The sequence below is a fragment of the Pelodiscus sinensis genome, chromosome 8 (assembly GCF_049634645.1).
Source record: "Pelodiscus sinensis isolate JC-2024 chromosome 8, ASM4963464v1, whole genome shotgun sequence".
NCBI classification, from domain to species: Eukaryota; Metazoa; Chordata; order Testudines; family Trionychidae; genus Pelodiscus; species Pelodiscus sinensis.
In genome coordinates, this window is record NC_134718.1 from 64,767,374 (window position 1) to 64,774,154 (window position 6,781).

Consider the following 6,781-nt stretch of genomic DNA (forward strand, 5'->3'; position numbering starts at 1 on the left):
ACGCAAATGCTTTGCGCAAAAGGACTTTTGCCCGAATGGGAGCAGCATAGTATTTCCGCAAGAACACTGACAATCTTACATGAGATCATCAGTGTTCTTGCGGAAATTCAAGCGGCCAGTGTAGACAGCTGGCAAGTTTTTCCACAAAAGCAGCTGCTTTTGCAGAAAAACTTGCCAGTCTAGACACAGCCTCTCTGTTTTATTAAATTCCTACACTCAGACTCTGTGCTTGCGAGTGGGGAAGCATTGCCTCTCAGAGGCACCCATGGGTGTGTGAATTTCCCAGGTTACTGGGTGGGGGCTCGAGCCGGTTCTGTGTGAGTTGGACCCCTAGATATTGAACCTGGCCCTGGTTGCTGCTGGGCCTACCCGGCAGAAGGGTTACACATTAATGGACAAACCCTCCCAGCATTTGAGGGACATTCTGTGGCAAAGCTTGAGAGAGAATTCCAAGTCCCCTGACGGATAAACTGGTAGTTCAGCCACAAGGTCAGCCTTCCTCCTTCAAACCCAGAACACCTTCCTGCCCTCACCCTGGCCAGGTTCCTCTCCCCCAAACTCCTACAATATATCAAAACTTTCATTAAGGCGACAACGTCCAACAATGGATGGTGAGACGTGACATGTACCATCTCCCCTGCCAGTAGATTAATGCTGAGATATGTAACACTGATGTTTAGAAAAGACCTTCCATTGGACCCTCCTGGCTAGAGGGGCAGAGTGCCGTGATAGCAGTAGCATAAGAAAATGGGCCAGAGAGGTAGGTCAGTAAACTCTTTACAGGAAAAGAGCCTGTGCTGAAAAAAAGGATCACGTCTTTCCAAATGCTTCTGGTGGAGCAAGGGCGAGACCTCCTCCCAGGACTAAAGTTTTGTCTTGCTGGACTGGACCTTTGAAGATTTTTTCCTGATGGAATTTTTATATTTTTTCTCCCGTCTCTGTTTTTTCAGGAGAAGGATGGTTTGGGAGGGGGAGAAGAAACAGAGTCTGTGCTGAAATTCAGCCACAGGGCTGCTGCTCTGAAGCTTTCTTGAGGAACTCCAAGTCCGCCCCCTCCCTCCATCTTGGACAGGAGTTGGAATACCTCTATGCCTCAAAGAATTTTGGTAGAACAGCTTCCCTCCTCACCCCTGTGATAGAAAAAGAATAAGAATCCTTTCTTTTCAAAAAATAATGTAAGGTTTGTTTTTGCCCCTCACCCACTCCCCTTAGAGAAGTGGAACAGCTTTACAGCTTTTTTTTTGTTCCTAAAACAAAAAGAGGAAGAAGTTTCTTTCTTATAACAGGGAGTGGGAGAACTTAATGCGTATACAGACTAAGCCAGGCAATGTTGTAACTAGGCTGCTGAGGTTGGGTACCACAGTAACAAGACAGTAAAAAACAATGGTTGGTGTTCTTATGGGAGGAGATAGCCAAAGCAATCTAGGTGATTTAGACATCTCTCCCATGAATGCTAAATGATTCAAGACCCGTGGATCCTGCACACGCTTATCACAACATGTGATGTACCTCAACCCAGTACATCCGTTACCAGAAGAGAAGCTTTGGGGTGAAACCAAACAGTCATGACACGTTTGAATGGACTCCTACAGGAAAAGGAAAAGACAAAAAACACTCATTCCATATCTGACCTCTCAGTCCACCTCCTCACCTGGGTAATACCTTCAAAAGGCAAGACTGGAAGCTAAAACCCATTGATTTGGGCACTGGTTTTATGGCTCATAACAATTTGTAACATGCCCCATGGCCCACTAATACTCCATTGCCCACTTCATGTTGAGTGGCCACCTATAGCATATGTGAATCCCTGATGCTTGACACAGCTAAGCTGAGACACTCTGGTTACCTTCCCCAGAGCTTTGTGAAGCTTGAAAGCTTTCCCCAATGGAAGGACTTTGTCTCTGTGAAAACCCCAAGGAGGGCTTTGAAAATCTCCACAAATGACAGAATAACAGAAAATGAGGGAATGGTGGAAGTGCTAAATGACTTTTCTGTTTCAGTTTTCACCAAAAAGGTTAGTAGCCATTGGACATTTAACAGAGTGATTGCCGATGAAAATGAAGTGGGCTGAGAAGCTAAAATTGGGAAAGAACAAGTTAAAAATGACTTAGGGTGTGTCTACACTACACCGTTATTTCGAGAAAACTACCGTTATTTAGAAATAACAATGTAAGCATCTACACAGTCATTCCGTTATTTCAGAATAATTTCAAAATAACTGATGGCTTATTCCAAAATCTTTAAATCTTGAGGAATAATACCTATTCCAAAATAGCTATTTCAAAATAAGGCGTGTTTAAATACTCCACTGCTGCTATTTTGAAATAGCCTCTCACCAGGGCCATTCTAAGTTATTCCTCCCCAGTGCCTCCGGGGGCTCCAAGTCGAGATAGACAATAGGGAAACCTGCCTCGGACTAATTTTGAAGCTTCCCTGCAGTGTAGACGTGCTATTTCAAAATAAGCTATATCAGAATAACTATTCTGGAACAGCTTATTTTGAAAGAGCTGTGCAGTGTAGACCTTAGCCTTAGAAAAGTTAGATGTCTTCAGATCACCAGGGCCTGATGACATATATCCTATATTACTCAAGGAGCGGATTGAGAAGGTATCTGAGCCATTAACTTTGAAAGACATGGAAGACAGGAAAGATTCCAGAGGACTGGAAAAGGGCAAATATAGCACCCATCTATGAAATGGTGAATAAGAAAAACCTGGAGAAACACAGACCAGTCAGCTTAATTTCAGTACTCAGATAACTAAGCAAGCAATTTGCAAACACCTAGAAGATAGTAAGATGACATATAACCTACTTGCTGGACTTACCCGGCATTGCTCAGCAAACTGAAGAAACAAAATTTAGGAAAGGAGGGGACCCTGAGCAAGGGGACCCCCAGAGCCACAGACCCTGAGGGCTGATGGTTCCTGGCCCACACCGGACTCTCTGAGAGCAGCAGGACCCTCCTCCCCACAGGACCGAGCAGCCAGCCCCCAGGAGAACAGTACACAGTCATGTGGTCAGTAGCAAGGGGACATCTCTTTGCAAGGTTGGCTCAGGGATCCACCAGCCCTACCTTGGCAAGCAAAAGCTCAGCGCTCACATCTAACCGCGATGGCTGGAACCAGACACAGAAGAGCCCCACTCACAGTACGAACAGCAGCTGGCTGGCTTCACAGCAGAGACACGCATCAAGGGTTTAACCCGGCCCCTCTGCCCTGCGCTGCAGCAGGCACATGGATTCCTTCCGCTCGGATAAGCCCAGCAAGCTGAGCAGAAAGGTTGGCTGGCTTTGGTTTTGGTTTCCGGAGGAGGAGCGTGGCAGGTGGGGAGTGACCCTGGGTGGAGGGGAGGTTACACGTGGGAGGGGCGCCCCAGCTCGCACCCGGGGCTGCAGATGACACGGGGGGGCAGGGTGGGTGCCTGAGCCATTGTGCACATGGGGGTGGAGGCACTCCGTGCTGGGGGGGGGAGAGGGTCAGTTATGTAACCTCATGGGTGGGAGAGAGGCGCCCCAGCTTGCGCCCGGAGCCACAGGTGCTGCGGAGGGCAGGGCGGGACCCAAATGGGTCCAAAAGTACCTTGAAACCTTCTCCTGGATGAAAGGTTATTCCATGCAAAGTTTGGTTGCAATAGCTCTTATAGTGTCCAAGTTATTAGTGCACAAACATCCTCCTTTATATATTAGATAGGTGGTACTTGGACAGATGTGGTGGAAGAAAATCAGATTCTCTGTCCGTGTGGGGCAAAGGCCGGCAGTTAGGGAGGTGGCGGGGGAAGGGTGGGGAGGAGTGGGGCCCTGTCTGTGTGGGGCATAGGCTGGCAGTTAGGGAGGTGGTGGGGTGGGCGGGTGGCAGCATGCAAAAGAGCCAACCCCGCTCCTTCTTTCTTCTTCTCTTTCTCCCCCCCATGTGTCTGGCCCAGTGCCAGTTTTAACCATCAGTGCCCTTTTTCATGCCAGTGTCCCTGTCGGTGCCCCGGCTCTCCCTGGGTCCGCCTGCCCACTGGTTTGCACGCTGGCTGAGGAGCGTCTGCTCCGTGAGGATGGTCCTCCGCACGCCGCCTCTGCGCAAGTACCACAGGCCCAGAACAGCGGTGACCTGGGAGCACATTGCTGCTGGTGGAGCTAGTGCCGGGTGGGGGGAGGCCATCACAGCCTCCCACAGTACCTTAAAACCTTCTCCTGGAGGAAAGGTTATCCCATGCAAAGTTTGGTTGTGGTAGCTCTTATAGTGTCCAAGTTATTAGAGCACAAACATACAAACATTCTCCTTTATGTATTAGCTAGCATGGATGATTCTTTGACAGAGTAACAAACCCATGGAGGAGGAAGCAGTACATTTTGACTTTAGTAAGGCTTTAGCTACTATCTTGCGTGACCTTCTCATAAACTAGGGAAATACAACATAGATAGAGCTACTAAAAGTTAGGTACATAATTGATTGGAAGAGCATTCCAAGAAAGGGATCAGTGGTTCAGACAAGCTACAAGGGCGTATCAAGTAGAGTCCTGCAGGGATAAGTTCCAAGTCTGGTTCTGTTCAATATCTTCATCAGTGATTTATATAATAACATAAAGGCTGTGTCCAGACTCAGGGGTTTTTTTCGGAAAAAGTAGCCTTTTTACGAAAAAACTTCACCTGCGTCTAGACTGCAGCCGCGTTCTTTCGAAATTAAATCGAAAGAACGCGTCTTTTCTTTCGATGGTGGTAAACCTTATTTTACGAGGAAGAACGCCTTTTTTCGAAAGTGCTCTTTCAAAAAAAGGCGTTCTTGAATGCAAACAGGGGTTTTTCAAAAGAGAGCATCCAGACTGCCTTTCGAAAAAGCGGCTTGCTTTTTCGAAAGTTCTGCTTGCAGTCTAGACGCTCTTTTTCGAAAGAGGCTTTTTCGAAAGTATCTTTCGAAAAAGCCTCTTTCGAAAGAGGCTTGCAGTCTAGACATAGCCATAGAGTACACTTATAAAGTTTGAGGACAATACTAACCCTAACCCTAACCCTAAATTAGGAGGAATTAGAAGGGGCACTTTTGAGGTTAGGGCTAAAGTTCAAAATGATATAGGCAAATTGGATAAGTGAACTGAAGTAAATAGGATGAAACTGAGTATAGACAAGTGCAAAGTATTCTGCTTAGGAAGGAAAAAACTCTTGCATACATACACAATGTAAAATGACTGCCTAAGAACGACTAGTGCAGAAAGTGAGCCATAGTGGATCACAAACTAAATATGAGTAACCCAAGTAAGATTGTTGGGAGAAAAAAGCAAACCCAATTCTGGAATGTATTAGTACAAATGTTGTAAGCAGGATGCAAGAAGTAATTCTTCCATTCTACTCTATGGAAATTAGGCCTCACCTGTAGTATTGTGTCCAGTTCTGGGCACCAAATTTTGGGAAAAATGGACAAATTGCAGAAAGTCCAAATTAAACATCTAGAAAACATGACCTGTGAGGGAAGATTGAAAAAAAAAACACCTGGGTTTGTTTATCCTGGAAAAGATACCAATGGGGGATATAATAACAGTTTTCAAGTACATAAAAAGTTGAACAAGGGGGAGAGAGAAAAAATGTTTTTCTTAACCTCTGAGGATAAGACAAGAAGCAATGGGCTTAAATTGCAATGAGAGCGGTTTAGGTTGGATGCTAGAAAAAGCTTCTTAGCTGTCAGGGATAAATAATTTCCTAGAGAAATTGTGAAATCTTTATCATTAGAGATTTTAAAGGGCAGATTATACTAAGACCTGTTATGGATGGTCTAGATGGTGCTTGTTCCTGCCATGAGTCCATGGGACTGGACTAGATGACCTCTTGAGGTCCCTTTGGGCATGTCTACACAAGGAAATTATTTTGAAATAACTTATATTTCAAAATTGTGTTCTACACTCCAGGGAAGACTCAAAATTAATCCAAGGCAAGCTCCCTTAATGTGGATGCACTACCTCGACTTAGCTCCCTAGGAAGCTCGGAGGAGTAATTGCTTTGAATGACTCTGAGGAGTAGTTATTTCAAAATAGCAGCAGTAGCGCATGCACACTACAGCCACTTCAAAATAACTACAGGCAGTCCCCGGGTTACATGGATCCGACTTATATCGGATCCCTACTTACAAACGGGGTGAGGCAACCCCGCACTAGCTGCTTCCCCCCAGCAGACCAGGGAGACGCGAAGCTAGCGCCCCCCCCCCCCCCCAGCAGACCTGGGAGATGCGGAGCGGCTTTTCTCAGCAGACACCTCAGCTTGAGAATAAAGGACTGAGGGAAGTGAGGTGTGGGCGAATAAAACTGAGCTCTGGAGAAATGTTTGGCTAGAGTTTCCCCTACAATATGTACCAGTTCCGACTTACATACAAATTCAACTTAAGAACAAACCTACAGTCCCTATCTTGTACGTAACCCGGGGACTGCCTGTATTTTGAAATAAGCGTTATTCCTCATAAAAAGCAGAAGTTAGTATATTAAAATAACCTGCCCATTATTTTGAAATAACAGTCTGGTAGTGTGGATGCTCCGTTTGTTATTTAGAAACTAGCCAATTAGCTCGTCATAAGACAGGATTTTCAGGTCTCTCCTCCACGTCGGTCTCTCCTGAGCCTCCAGTCTCTCGCTCCATCTCTCTTTCTGTCTCTTCTCTCTCTCTCTCAGCTCTCCTCCGCCTCCTGCCTCTCTCTCTGTCTCTCTCTTTCTCTTCTCCTCCCCCTCCTGCCTCTCACTCGGAGGACACGGAACCCAAATGGCTGTTTGGGCTCCGCACTCCCCGTGCTCCCCTGCGGCAGCCTGGCTGAGCGGC